The sequence below is a fragment of the Polypterus senegalus genome, chromosome 4 (genome assembly GCF_016835505.1).
Source record: "Polypterus senegalus isolate Bchr_013 chromosome 4, ASM1683550v1, whole genome shotgun sequence".
Classification (NCBI taxonomy): Eukaryota; Metazoa; Chordata; class Cladistia; order Polypteriformes; family Polypteridae; genus Polypterus; species Polypterus senegalus.
This window is the reverse complement of record NC_053157.1, coordinates 117,226,640-117,243,199: the sequence shown is the minus strand read 5'-3', so window position 1 is coordinate 117,243,199 and position 16,560 is coordinate 117,226,640.

Sequence of the window (16,560 nt, the reverse complement as noted above, 5' to 3'; positions counted from 1 at the left end):
TAAAAATAAAAAAAACTATATCAGAGACACTGCACATTTAAGTATAAACACAGAGCCGCATAGGGAATAGATTACTATTATTCTGAATAACATATTAAATTGATTTTAAGAGTTGCATTACAATAAGTAAATTTTAAGCAATTGAAAGAAACATTTTCATTTCAAAACACACAGATGTCCCCATCCCCTATCCTTCCAGAGATGAAAGAAAGAATATGACTAAATTTGTCCCTATCTCTCAAAGATACAGAAGTATCCAACAGCACAGCAATGGTTCAATGTGATTAATTAATTGAGCACATTAACAAATGCCTGCTAAATTCTAAACAACCTCTGAACTCTTCCTCTGAAAGTAAAATAGTAAAGATGCAATAGATAATGACACCTTTGCCTTCAAATGTTTGTTATACTGGTGACATTTAAGTGGATGTTCAAATACTAGATTTCTAATTAATTTGTTGTAACTGGTACCTAGAGCAGAATTTGGGCAGGATTTCGCTAACCCAGCAGTAGTTAATTTCCTTCCAGTTTCTTTTGTAGTTTAAAGTACCTAATCTTCTAATAGAAAAATGTTAAGTTTGGCAGTACCATGACTTCTATGGAGGAATATTTCGGACAAAATTAAATAAATAAATAAATGCGCAAATAAATAAAAGTACTGTGAAATGTGAGCATAAATAAATAAATGTTTCATGAAATGAGTGCCTAAATAAATAAATATGTCATGAAATGAGAGCATAAATAAATGTGTCACGAAATATGTTTTCTGTTGCTTATTTATTTAATTTTGTCCGTAACATTCCTGCAAACCGTCATGAAATACGACTTGAAATAAAATTGTCACTTTCACTCGTCAAAGTTGAGAGGGCGGGCTCTAACACACCCTCTAGTTACTGATTGGTGAATCGATAGCACAATAATTAATTAGAAAAATGCTTACTACTGCTGATGAAATGGATTCTGCCGAAGATATTATGTATTTCAGAGAGAGAATTGAAGATTTACCGGAAGAAATTGCAATGTTGTGACAATGTTTGCCACTGATCAGAGTTGTAAAGTTGTTTGAAAAAGTAGCTGCGAATATGCACCTGACTTTAAAACAACGGTCAAATACTCAGATCAAAATATTAGTTGGCGCTGCTTTGGGCATTCCATGTCAAAGTACCTAAACTAATATAGCCGTATATCAAACTGGCTCATTCGGCTTGTGATCGTCTTCTCCGATACACCATATAGATCTGAAATCGGTCGTACTTTTAAACCGCATAACAGAAAATGTTCTGTTGACTCAGCTGCAATGTCAAAGGATGGACGTCAAGAGCAGGGAACTGCGTCACCTGAACTGGAGTGTAGTCAAGTCACTTACACCAGTTCCTTGATATTTTCAAAAATAGTTTAATCTATATCGCAGTCTAAAAGGGCAATTTCTTCCGATAAATCTTCAATTCTCTCTCTGAAATACGTAATATCTTTGGCAGAATCCATTTCATCGGCAGTAGTAAGCATTTTTCTAATTAATTATTGTGCTAGCGATTCACCAATCAGTAACTAGAGGGTGTGTTACAGCCCACCCTCTCAACTTTGAGGAGTGAAAGTGACAGTTTTATTTCAAGTCGTATTTCATGATGGTTTGCAGGAATGTTACCGACAAAATTAAACAAATAAATATGCAACAAAAAAACATTTCGTGACACATTTATTTATTTATGCTCTCATTTCATGACATATTTATTTATTTATGCTCACATTTCACAGTACTTTTTATTCATTTGCGCATTTATTTATTTAATTTTGTCCGAAATATTCCTCCATAGACTCCCTCTGCATTAGAACTTTGACAAATGCATTTATTCATCCATGATCTTTTTGTATTTCAAATTAACAAAGTTATGATTGTTAAAATATACTGGAACACACTGTAAATAATACAGAAATTTTGGGAAGGTGTCTATTTTCACAATGTTAATTCTGTCAGCTAATGTCAAATATCTTCTTTAGCGCCATATTGGGATTGAGAGGGTTGTGTGTCCTAATGGCATTACAAGATCAGCGTGGTTTAAAAATGTACATTTGATGCTAGTGTTTGTGATTTTCCTTTTAAAAGCAGTTTATGATGCTGCCCTATATTGCACCACTTTTAACGTGTCCCTCTAACCTGAACAGGACTCATAAGGCTGCTCCTGAGACTGAAAATAGGGGATAGTTCAACATCACCTGCTACTAGGCAAAATCTTTGACTCCAACACCAACTCCTCAGTTTCTTGTACCACCAACCTTGACTCTGACTCCTGTATTTGTAATTAGACTAATATATGTACTGCCTTGATTGAACACACACACATATATGATACAAAGCACTTCTTCACTGCCAGTGTGAATCATCAGGCTACCTTTTACTACTCTAACCTAATAAAGTTCAGAGTTAAAGGCTATTGTGGTGCACAAACAATGAGTAATATTAAACATATGTATCCATCCATCCATTATCCAGCCCACTATATCCTAACTACAGTGTCACGGGAGTCTGCTGGAGCCAATCCCAGACAACACTAAACTTAGAAAGTTAAAAGAGTAGTTATATTTTTATCAAAATGTGTAGAAGAAAAAAATACTTTAGCTGAATCAGTATTTGTGAAGTTGGAAATTTTGACACATTATATTACAATTTCCATTTAGTCAGAGTCGGAAAAACCCAATAATTGCTTCGACTTTGACTCTAGCTCCACAACGCCATATCCACAGCCCTGTCTGCTATGCTTATCAAACCAGAAGAAGTACACCAATAGCGAGTTAGGAAAACAGTGTCTATCCAGTTATATTTAAATGGAAAAAAACTTTATAACCAATCATAAATATTTGTAAAGAACCTTATCCCACCTTAACTGATGGAGTTATAAGCGATATAAGCACTAGTGTCCCATGGCAGTGTAAAGACAACCTAAAAACGTGTCTCCAGTGATGTTATGCCTGAGACATGAACCTCAGCTTTCCTGAGATGGAAGAGAAAATTTTTGAAAGTTGTAGAAGCATGACTGATCTTCCCTCAGCTGCTGATACTTGGAAGTGCAAGCCTCTCTTATACATTATAATATCCCTTTGTGCTTTATGCTTTATTGAGATCTATCATTAAACACATTCCATCAGGTTTCTAATGTTCAGTTTGAATAGGTCTTGAAATCATTGTGTAAATATGATCTCTAAGTATATGAAGTGCTGTGAGACAGTTAAGGAAGGATCATCATATACAAGCTGATGTGCAAAGTATTCTCGTAAAATAATATGCTGCTACTCAAATGAAATCTTGAAATACCAGAATTTGCCAGTATGCTTAGAACATATGGAAGTAATGAATATGGATTGGTAATATAAAATACCAAGTCATAAGCAAAAATAAACTTTTTATTCATGTAGTTCCTCATAGTTTGTGCATTGTTTATGCAATGAGAGGGCGAGAGGTTGATTGCAATGGCTAATAAAATTAGTGACAAAGGATAACAAAGGGTAACTGTAACCCAGATTCCCACAGGGCATCAGGGGACACGGAGTCCATTTTCTCAGCCCTGTTGGGTGCCGTGGGTGCCACCAGGGGGATCTCATAAAGGACCTGGGGACTTCTACTTTTCCTACAACCCGGAAGTACTTCAGAGTCACGAGGACGGAAACCCACAATACTTCCGGGATGCTTGAGGAATGATGATGTGGCATTTGACCTGGAAGAAGAGGAGAAGCACTTCCGTGTCAAGGAATATATAAAGGACTGTTCGAGACCCAGCAAACGGAGCCAGAGTTGGGAGGGTGTGTGACGGAGCTGCTGGGAGCGGAGGATTGTTGTATTATAAGTACTGATTATTGGATATTAGTAAATTGTGGTGACTGTGGTGCTTTGTGTACTTTATTTAAGAAAAATATTAAAAATTATACTCGGTGCTTTTATACGTGTGTCCAGGACGTCTGTCTGTTGGGTTTCATGGGGCTGCAGCGACCCCTAGCGTCCACAATTGGTGTAGTTGGCAAGATTCTGTCCATCACTTTAGGTCAGAAAACCTTTTAAAATGAATGTTGACATAACCCACAGACAGTGACATATGGGAACAGCCAAACCCATTTGTTGGTCCTTCATGGTAAAAAAGAAGACCAGACAGACAGACAGTACAGAGAGAAGTCGGGCGCTCAACATCCCCTGCGTCCAAGATGATGCCTTATGGGAGGAAAATTTTCCGGGTGACGACATCCAAGATGAGGTATGTGCTGGGGGAGGGATTGAAAACATCTTCAACATAACCCACTTTGTCCTGTGCTCATAACTCGTAGATGGAGCTCATTCGGAGTTCGTATTAAAGACGAAAAATCATCCTGAAAACGTTTGTGAGCTCTCTGAGGGGCGTCTGAACACGGAGGACTTCCGCATGCGTTCTGCCAGCAACAGATACATGACCAGACCTGAGGCATCATGGGATAGAGGAGGTCAACAGCAGTCCATATTGCTGGACTACAAACATCCCGAGCAACGTGGATTTCCCGAAAAAGAAGGGAAAGGCGGACGAAGCATCGCATGTCATAAAAGAAGGTAAGGAGGTTCGGCTTCAAGCTAGTCTCTTAAGCTCCAAATCCCACGAGGCAGTGCGCGAGGCCCAAATGCGCAGGCACAGGAAACGCTTGCCAGCTCACGGCTGGAGGATGGGGCTTTTGAAAGTCTAAGCTTGTCTCCAACTGATCAGGAAAGTGACTTTAATGTGCGGGAGCTGGAAAAGGTAATCCAGCCTGTAAAAATCTCTTCGATGAAGAAGATCATTGAAGAATTGGGAGCAGCGGCCGAGGCACCCTTATGGCAGGTGGAGGAATACATGCTGCTTCGGAGGGGAGCTTCCTCAGATGACAGATTCGATGGTACAGGTGGGTTCGACCGGTACCGTACATGAAGGGTGGAGTGGTGGCTCTGAGGCTAGGGATCTGCACTGGCAATTGGAAGGTTGCCAGTTCGAATCCCGTAAATGCCAAAAGGGACTCTGCTCTGTTGGGCCCTTGAGCAAGGCCCTTAACCTGCAATTGCTGAGTGCTTTGAGTAGTGGGAAAAGCACCATATAAATGGAAAGAATTATTATTATTATGAAGTCGGGATGCAGAGTACAAGGGCAGCACAACTGGCTAGTATCGGCTGCTAAGTAATCTCGAGTCTCACAAGTAATATGGGGTGATGCCCGAGAGTCTGGTAGAAGGAGTGCGGGCGCCGGAGCAGCGGGATAGTGCTAAGTTCCGGGTTTTCCCATCAGCGCAGGTCTCACCCAAATCCAAAGGGGTGCAGACAGTAAAGGGTCTCTCTCTTACTCATAGGGAGACCCAAACTGTGAGCAAGCCCCAGAGAGAAAAGGAGAACTCGCATGAAAAGCAGAGAACTCCTGAGAAAACAGAGTGTGGAACTGGGAGTTCCTGTGTGTTAAAGGGACGCTGTCCGCGTGGGCAGGGAGATAATCCGCCCTCAGCTGGCCAAAGGGCAACGCGAGCATTATCAGCCTGCTTCCAGTCCCGCAGGACATTACAGTCAGGGAAGCGGCTGTGTTATGAATGCCATCGGCCGGGTCACTTATGGAGAGCATGTCCAGGGAGAACCAGGGAGGTCGTTAAAAGGAAATAAAAGTGCAATGTCTCCCCATTGTTCTCTTGCTCTTGTTTTTCAAGACGAAGCCATAGTCCGGTCAGTGCAGACAGTCCGTCCAGGGAAACTGCCACCTAGTGTCCTGGGGGAGGCAGTGTCCTGGAAAGGCTGCCCTTCTCCATTCTTCCCTTTCTGGGACATCCTGTCCGGATTAAGCTGCTGGCCGTCTATCACAAGGCACAAAGCAGAAACAACACGTGGGTGAACACACACACACACAAGAGGGCCAAATTAGTAACACCATTCCATCTAACCTGCATGTCTTTGATCAGAGACAAGAACACAGGCAAACATACAAACTCCAATGCAGGAAGGAAATGGTCACTTTATGGCAAGACAGCAACTCTATCACAGTGTCACCGTAATACCCAGTTGTGTAATCCATGCATGTATTTTAGCTTCAAACACAAATTTGCGTAATTCAGTGAACAATTGTCAAACACCCAAGCATGGGGAATGTCTTATGGATTCTGGTGAAGGGAAACATTGCCTGGAGGCAGAAATGACTCTAAATGACTGCTTCCAAATGACAGACTGAGAAATAATATGCAAGTCACATGGGGATGATATTGAGGCACACAGTCACTGCATCACAGACTATATTAACTTCTCTGTCAACACAGTGGTACCCACAAAGACAGTGCGTTGCTTTCGAAATGCTTTCCAAAGGTGTTCTGAATGAGAAAAAGAAAGCGTTCAAATCCGGTGATAATGAGACTCTGATGGACATACATCATGTGCTAACGAAAAAGCTGAATGAAGGAAAGGATGTTTATAAAGCTAAAATAGAAAACTCACTCAGAATAACAAGAAAGGAGTCTGAATTGAATTGGGTATAATTATTGGACTCAAGCAATCCAGGGCTCATATGCTAGAAGGGGATGTGGACAAAACAAAAACCATGAAACAATTTTTTAATAGATTTTCCCTACCACTGCCAACTTCTTCCAATGACCAGTCTCCCCACACCATCACTAATTCATCAACAACTATACCAAGTTAACTGGAATAGCCCATGATAAGTCCACCTCTGACCATTAGTTTGGGCTTTCCATAATTGAAGAGCATGTAAGGCGACAACTGAGGAAGCTACACACAGGAAAAGGTGGAGGACCAGTTGGAGTCAGACTTCATGTTCTTAAGGCCTGTGCTGATCAGCTTTGTAGTGTCCTCTGTCACCAGTTCAAACTGTACCTAAGGCTTTAGAAAGTGCTGTTGCTGAGGAGAACATTATTTCTGTTCCAAAGAAGGCAGGTGCCTCTTCACCTAACGACTAAAGGCCAGTGGCACTCACGTCTCACATCATGAACACCTTTGACTACTTGTCCTAGACTATATGTGTCCTTTTGTGGTAGACCACCTGGACCCACTGCAGTTATCCTGTTAGACAAAGATTTGACCACATGGCTTATTCTCAGCTGGAAGCACTGTGATGATTATGTTTTTTGATTTCTCCAGTGAATTCAATACCATCCACCAATCCCTGTTAAGGGGTAAACTCAGAGATATGTAAGTACTTTGTAGATGAGAGCTACGGTGTTCTGGATAATAGACTGTCAGGCAGACTCCAGTTTGTGAGACTCAAGGACTGGGTCCTTTTCTCTTTACTCTGTACACCTCAGACTATAAATATAACACCAGGCTACATCACTTGCAGATTTTCCCACATGATCCCGCACTTGTGAGGTGTGTAGGGGCCAAGTAGAGAAGTTTGTTTCTTGGTGCAAATAGAATTGTTTGCATCTTAACATCAGGAAAACAAAGGTTTTTGACTTTCGTTGCATGAAAGAGGCTCTATGTCTGGTCCCTATTCAAGGACTGAACGTAGAGTTGGTCCACTCCTACAAGTACTTTGGGGTCCACATTAATGGCAGGTTGGACAGGTCTCAGAACACAGAGGAATAATAGGGAAGAGCACTCTCTTTTTTCTTAGGAGACTGCATTCTTTTAATGTGGGAAGTGAAATCCTTCACACATGTTCTATAACTCTGTGATGATCAGTGTAATTTTCTAATCACTTCAGGAGAGGCCCACCAAATTAACAAGCTTATCAAAAGGGTAGAGTCAATTATAAGACACAGTCTGGACCCCCTGGAGGTCATAGTGAAAGAGAGAATTAAAACAAAACTGAGTGCCATTATGGATAATGCGGTACATCCTCTCACTGTGTACTTTCAGCCACAAGTGTGTCAGAAAACACTACTGGAGCTCCTCTATACCAACAGCAATACATCTGCATAATGCCTCACTGTGACTGTAACAGCTAAGTCTGATGTTTTCTTTCTTTTTAATTTTCTTCAGTCAAAAACTGTGTCTTTGTTTATTTATTTATTTAATTATCTACCTATATATGTGTATATTTATTTAAAGAGCCAAAAGTACAAAGCCAAATTTCCCCCGAGGACAAATAAAGCTCACTCCCTCTATCTATCTATCTATCTATCTATCTATCTATCTATCTATCTATCTATCTATCTATCTATCTATCTATCTATCTATCTATCTATCTATGATTCATCTGTTTTAAGGACAATCATGCGCAAACAGGACTGTTCAAAGAAAGGCCTGAACATGAGAGGAGAGGTGGCCCTTACACTTCAATATCAAATTTGGCCCAAGAGGTGCATCAAAGAAGATGTTATGTGTGTAGCCAGTATTCCTCTCCTGGCTGATGTTTTTAGCCCCTTTCATTCATTTTTCAGTTTTTATTATTTTGTTTGGTTATTTCTGTTAATATTGTTTTGTTAATTTATCATTAAGTTGATATGTCTAATGTATTATTGTTTTTGCTATGTTTTTTAAATAACTATGTGTTTCCTGTATTTTGTAGGTGATTTCCCAAGAGGCGAGGCCACCTGTCCATCACAGAGGAACTGCTCCAAGCCCTATAAAGGCTAATGAGTAATGCAGATGCTTGCCGTTCATTTAATGTGCTTTGGTGGTTTGATGAGTTCTCTTTTCAATTATTGCTATTCTTTGGATGTACCATTTTTTTTTACATTTTCTGGCTTTGTTTTAATAATTTATTTTCAAATTTTAAATTGTTAACTTATTTTCTGAGGATTGCCTTTTTGCCTTTTCAATAGTTTATTATTATTTTTTTTTCTATTGTTTTTAAAAAAATTGCCAGTTTCTGACAATTCTTTGGGGTCTTGTCTCTACCATCCCAGTGAGATGTTTTACAGTTTTCCCCCTGGAGTGACATACTTTTAAGTTTGGTTCCTTTTTTAATTTTAAAGCCTGACCTCCATTTTGATGTCTACAGTGTCCTATCTTTCTGGAGCAGGCTTGCCTTGGGTAAGGCCTCTTTTGTGGGCTATTTTTGTAGACCTCACCCTCTGCTGTTGTACGGATCCAGAGAATTCATAACATAAACACAAGAAAAGCATACATTCAGGCAAATAAACAGACTTGGAGTCTTTATCATTCCCTCCATCTACAGACTATGACAGATCAGAGACAAAGAGCCACCTAGGAAACTGGATGCCTAGAGTCCTAGAAAGAACACTTACTATCCATCCAGGATGTATTTGGTATAATTTGCTACACATACTTTGCTTCTGTTTTGTAAACACTTAGGAACCTTAAGATAAAGAGTGTTAGTATATACCTCATTAATAATGCATGCTTGTTTTGGTGCTCTATGCTGCCTCCTGGGCTTATAGAGATAAAAGAAATGGAGCAGTTAATTGATGGTGACTGTAGGTGGAGATGTAGGCTGCAATTGCATTTTTGTGACAGGCTGATGAGTGTTAATGTATGAGGGCGATAGTGGGCATTTGATGCACTCTGTTCAGATCTACAGTATGTAATAAAGCATCTGAAAGTGAGAATAGGGTCACTCTAGGCCCTTCCATGATAAAACAGCGTATGACAAAGTACCTAATTTTTCCATTTTCATCCTTAGAGTGGAGGAGAACCTGTTGGAGGATGCCAGTATTGAAATTACACTGCCACTAAAAGTTATTTACTGGATTACCTTCCCAGGAAAATTAAGCTTCCTGAAGAAGCCTTTGTGACAAAGAATCCACTCCAGACATTATAAAAGTTCGGGGCATCCACCCGTATATTATATCCTGCCTGCAAAAGTTTTAAAAAATTGAACAGGGATATTCGCCAGACTGAGTCCAAAATAGAACTTTTTGACTGAAAGCAAGATGGTGGACGGTTATGGATGGATAACGGAAGTGACGTTATCAAAGCCACCGGAGCCTAGTGGGATTTCCCAGGAATGATCTGCAAGGAACTGAGAAAGACAGTCAGCGCATCCTGCCATCCCCTGGTCTGATGTGGTATTACAATTACTCAAGCCCTTTAGATGCCTCCTTCTCGCATGTGTGTGACAAGAAGCTCAGACCCACCTGCACCGAGAGGTCGTGTACTTGAGAGAAAGCATCGGCGCTATCATGGAGAAAGCCCTTATGATGAATAAGTGAAAACTTGTATAGTTGAAGATCAAGAAACCACCTAGTGACCAGCGGTTTCGACTCCTTGTGTAGCGCCATCCACTGTTGGGGCACATGGTCCATCACCATAGTGAATTCACAACCCAAGAGGTAGTACCTCAACTCCATAATAACCCATTTAATCACAAGGGCTTCCCTTTCCACCGCCGAATACCTGGTCTCCTGATCCAGCAACTTCTAGCTCAGGAACATAACAGGGTGTTCAACATCATCGATGCTTTGGCTCAGAACGGCACCCAGGCTTGTGTCTGAAGCGTCTGTCTGGAGAATGAAAGGAAGTGAAAAATTAGGTGCTTTCAAAGTTGGTGCTGAAGAAAGGGCTTACTTCAAGTCACAGAATGCAGTGTCAGTCTTATCAGTCCATACCACAATGTTGGGAACCCACTTCTTTGTCAAATCTGTCAAGGGTGCTGCTCTCTCCGAAAACCGAGGTACGAAACTGTGGTAGTACCAGGCCAATCTGAGAAATGCTTGCACCTGCCGCTTGGTTCGTGGATGGGGCCGTTTCAGAATGGCTTCTACCTTTGAACACTGTGGTTTAACGGTACCCAGACCCACCAGGTAGCCTAAATACTTAGTTTCTTTCAATCCAAAGAAACACTTCTTAGGGTTGATTCAAAGCCTGGCTGTCCGCATTCATTCCACGTGCTAGAATAGATAACAACGTTCAATAATCCAAAAAATCCAATAATCCCCAAGGTTGCTGTCCATATAGTAATTCAAATCGCAAAGACCCAGTAGAGACTTGTGGGACTTCTTGATAGGCAAAGAGAATGAGGGGGAGGAGATGAAACCAGTTCCTCCCGTCCCCACTGACCACTTTGCGAAGCATTTGTTTGAGAGTCTGATTAAACCTCTCAATAAGACAGTCGGTTTTAGGATAATACACTGTGATCATTAAGTGCTTTATTTTAAGTAACTTGGCAACTTCCCTGAACATCTCAGAGGTGAATGGCATCCCTTGATCTGTAAGGACTTTTTTAGGGATGCCAACATGCACAAAGACTCCTACTAGTTCCCTTCGACATGGCTGAGCGCAAGGGAACAGCCTCTAGATATTGAGTAGGATAATCAATGAGGACTAAGATATAATTATGTCCTTGGGCTGATGGCTCTAAGGGTCCTACAATATCGACACCAATTTGCGCGAAGGGAATGTCAATCAAGGAGAAGGGGACAAGAGAAGCTCGTTCCCTCCTAGGAATTTGCCGTAATTGACACTCTGGGCAAGAGACACAAAAACGGCAAACCTCCTCATTAATTCCCGGCCAATAAAATCAGAGCTTAATCGTTTCTAGTGTTTATTCGGTGCCCAAATGGCCTCCTAGAAGGTGGGTGTGCACTAATTCACAGACTTGCTGCTGGTAACTTTGTGGGATTAACAACGACTTCCTCACCTCCCCCTCATGCTCTGCTACTCGATATAATAAGTCGTTCTCTATCACATAGTGAGGACCCTGTGGCATGGGCTGATGAGTGCGTTGGCCATTGACAAGTACTACTGTATTTTTTGCAAATTTCAGGGAGTCGTCATTTCACTGCTCCCTTTTGAAAGAAGCAGTGTTTCTCTGAACTGAAAATGTATCACACAGAGAGGGTCCGGTCTGACTTCAAGGGGCAGGGATTCATCCCGGCTCATCGAGGCATGGGGTGATAATGTGTCCACCTGTGACAGCCTAGGAATCTCCCCGCCTACCTCTTGGACTTCCGTATCTCTCACCCCTGGCTGGTTACACGGCGTGGAGACAGCTTGAGTCGAGTCATCCCCATCTATCGCTAGGCCTAACTTTTGTTCGGGAGTAGTAAGTAGTATACTGCTTTTACTTTCAGACCAGTCCCGCCATAGAATCACAGAGAAAGTTGGATTCGGGAGAACCACCATGGGTACTTTTTTCAGTGATCCTTCATAGCTGATGAAACATAGGGTGGTTTTATATTTACAAACTTCCCATGTATACTGTACATGTAACACTGGTCTTTACTTTTATCCATTGTCGCGGTAATACATATCAGCAAGCAACAATGGAAATATTGCTGAAAGAAGGAGTGCTGCGAGTTTGTATCGATTGACAATTACTACTCCCGTATGTGATAGTGACAGGGGTTTGACAAGTGCACATAAAATGACTCTCCCTGTCAAACCTGCATCCCTTCTCAACTCCGGGCAGGTGCACGCCCCAGGGCCCGGGAACTCTGGAACAGGCTCCGGTTTATATGAAAGAGACCTATTTTGTGTGACATAATCCCTATAGAATCCACTAAAGGACCATTCTGCTCTCTAAGATTACGAGGCTAGCTTTGATGTTTCTAGGAGCTGTATAAGCTCCTCCATGGTGTGGAAATCTGCCCGGACTGGCTGGACAAAGTTATTGGGGAGTCCTTTTAATAGAAACAAGCAGGCTACCTGCTGCACTATTTGAAAGGTTGAAAGTTTAAATAGTCTTAGCCAAAGAGCTCCCAAAGAGCAGCCTGCTCCCGGGTTGATCTATCTCCCAATTTTTTAAGTTTTCTACCTGTTGGTCTGGGGAAAGTCCATATTTATTTGGGATCTCAACCCTAATATGCAGCTCAGCTCTCTCCTCCGAGAGAACATAATAAGCCCTCTTCATTTCCTCCATAGGAACCAGCACATGTCTGTGTGTCTCATTCATATTCTCCCTTTGAGAAAATACTAGCCTGGTTTCTTATTTAGGAAGCGGAGCCTGTACCAAGTTACTCCTGACCCCCAGACGAACTCCCTACCCGGAAACACAGTCCCAGTACTTTCTCACCTAGTAAGTTCTTAGGTCCTGTCACATTTTCTTCTGGGAATTCAGATCCTGCTGGCTATGCCACTATGACAAAGAATCCACTCCAGACATTATAAAGGTTTGGGGTAGCCACCCGTATATAATATCCTGTCTGCAAATGTTTTAAATAATTGAACAGAGATGCTCACAAGACTGAAACTTGAACTGTTTGACTGGAAGCAAGACAGCAGCTTTAAAGGCCCATAGAGGTAGTGACATCATCGGGGCCCAGAACTGGAAGTGACATCATCTAAGGCTATGGGACTGGAAAGGGCATTATCAGGGATGCCAGAGCCAGAAGTGACCCCATCAAAGGCACCGGAAACTGGAAGCAACGTCATCAAAGGTGCCGGAACCTGGTGGGATTTCCCAGGAACGGTCTGCAAGGAACTGAGAAAGACAGTCAGTGCACCCTGCTGCCCCCTGGTCTGATGTGGTATTACATTTACTCAAGCCATTTAGCTGCCTCCTACTCGCACATATGTGACACCTTACTAAAATAACATATAGTCACCAGACAAGGATTGCCTATTTTCTGTTTTTTAAATTATTTTTTATTTACAACCTTGACATTTAAATTGGAGCTTTCGCTGGGGAATCCAAGTGTTTATCTACCTCACTCTGATCCTTTTACACCTCATATCAAGAGGTTTTCTTGCATCTTGCCCCTTGTATTGCTTAACTTTGGTTTCACCTGCTTTGTTGAGTTCTGTGATAGTGTTTTGAACTTTGATAACACTAGTTTAGGTATTTATTATACTGCAGCTATTAACACACTATAAATATTTTATTAATAATGTTACCAACAATAACACTTTTCATTGAAAGAAGTATGACTCTTTAAATGCGTCACAGTCATTTTTCATCGCTTTATATAATGTTAAAATAATGAATAATATTTTTTAATTTGGTTAATAGCTGCTTATAATGGATATTCACTGCCCCACCTATCATCAGACAGTTAGTTAATTAGAATTGCATAACAACAGACTCAGATAGTAGGGACCATGGGTAAACAACTAAAAAAGGATTGATGAGTGGCAGATGTCCAACCCAGTTCTGGCTTGTCATTTTTGGCTGTTAATCGTTAATTAATTCTAATTCTCCTGCAGTAGTACACGGTGAATTGCCATTCTCATCAGGTTATCCCTGCTGACACAGGAATACGATCAAAGAATCAAAGACATGCCTAATGCTGAATGATTACTTATATTTGTCTGTTGTGAATCAAAAAACAAAGAGAGTGCAAAGGGTTGGTTCATCCAAAGATAAATCTCATATAATTGGAAAAAGTTTGAACAGAAATTGAACATGTAGTAACTGCGGAGACATCTCAGATGCAAGTCTTCATTTGACTGCTCCAAGATGGACGTGGAGCTGGTTATCAGGCAAAGTAGGAGGAAGAGGCAAGTGCAGGAAGTAGGAAGGTGGATGTGACATAATAGGTGTTTCTTCAGAGGGAGGAAGAAGAGAGGTATTAATTGACAGTACCAACCTGTGATCTGGGGTACAATTACCCTTTGACAAGCCTTAAAGTTTTCTCTCAAGTGCATGTGTGTGACACTGTGCAATGCTGTATTGTGAGGTGACCAAGAAGGAAATGAACAAATAGTGTGCCAAGAGCAGATGTAACCTTTGTAGACTGGAATTGTAGTATTCTGTTCCTTGTTACCAACAGGCATTGGTGTAGTAACATACCTGAACTAGATAAATAAGTCAGAAAATCGATGCATGGCTGAATGGATAGATGGATAAAGTGTGATCATACCTGCTTATCCCATTTCAGGACTATGATGGGAGTAGCTTATCCTGGCACCACTGGGTAGAAGGCGGGAATCAATCTAAACATATGCCTGTAGTCATGTGGTTGGTTTAGAATTTTCAATTAAGCTAGCAAATATAGCTTTGGCAGTTGGCAAGAAAACTGACATTTCATGGAAAATAAAAGCAGAACAAAACATGCTGATACAGAAAGAATACATGGATTCCATACAGACAGGTGTAGGGTTTGAATGTTCTGTAAAAATGAATCTGCAGTGAAACACTTTGCAAAACAAAAAAAAATAAAATAAAAATCATGAAACAAATTGCAACTCGCTTTCAATGATATTCATGCCATTGATACAAGAAGAAAAGAGTTTAGTTTCTGTCTCAAAGTTTTTACATGCATTAAATCCTAATGTGTCTTCCTGTCATTTAATATTTAAATAATGACCAATAGTGAAAAAAATCTCATTTTATTGCCATATGTAGATATTTTATTGAGCTATCAGTATACAGTCTCACTGATCGCAATCAACAGTGCATGGAGCATACTTAAAACCTATTCTGCAGAAATGAAGAAACAGAAAGGGGCAGTTGCTAAGTAATCGACAATGTGAGTAAATGGCTCTCCATCTAGTGTAGAGTTTCCTGTGCAGAAAAAACAGTAAGTACAATGGTGCATTTTGATATGTCTTTACTTTGAATATCTGTGCTCCTCAGTTATGTCAATGAGAGGCATAAATAGTGTTGATTTTGCTGGTGTGACTTGAATTATATGCATTATGCAGCTGCAGAAAAGAACACAGGTAAGCATGGGATTGTGAATGAGGCTTTAGGGAACAATATGCCTTGTTTGCCACCCCAATAAACTATTGCTGGTGAGAAATTGCAAAATTGCTTACAAACAATTTTTACCATCAGTTTTAAGTGTAAACTCACCACTATAACTCTTCAATACTATGACTTTTGTGGTAACATGTTATTTCTGGTTTGACAGGTGAGAGTTTATCAGTCTTGGAGAAATTAAATAATGCAATGTTAACTGGTACTAAAGCCTAGCTTAAGAAAAAGAGCTCCTTTGCATTGACTCTTGTTGATACAACCATAAATTTGTCTTCTGCAAGAATTCTTGGTGTTATTTTTGACACCTTCCTTCCTTTTTCAATGGACATTAATTACACGAAGAATGTTTTTTTTTTATCTCAGACTACTCCACATATCCTGTGTTTGTTTGTTCCTATCATTTTCTGATAATGAGAGGCTTTTTTATACTTTTGTCACATCCCACATTGACAATTGAATCTTTCTACTGGCAGATCTGTAGCCCAGCTCCAGCTGGTTCTAAACTCTGCTACAAGAATTCTTAATTGGACTTGAAACAGTGAACACATATCACGTTCTATTTTTCACCTTCACTGGCTCCATGTTCTATAAACTTTAAACGGCCTTCCACCAGACTAAATCAGTAAACTCCATAAGAACTACAGTCCTTTTCACCCACTCTGGTACACTGAAGCTGGAGATCTCATTGTGCCCTAAACTAACCTGTGCTCTGTGGGTGGCAAGCCTTCAGTTCAGTATTTAACTCAAGTAATTTGATTGGCTGACCCAATTAATTCTGTTAAAAGGCAACTTAAGGCCAATTTGACTACACAATGTGAGGTCTAAAACTTGAAAGTACAACTTATTAGAAGGACCTAAGACTCTTAGTGGACTCATTGCTGTCTATAGTACATCCAAACATTGTACAGAAGCCATTAAGAATGCTAAAAAAAATGTTAGGATTACATAGCAACTTATATGGAGTATAAGTAAAAAGAGGATATGCTCAAGCTTTATAAGGCACTGGTAAGGCCTCATCTGGTGTACTGTGTGCAGTTTTGCTGTT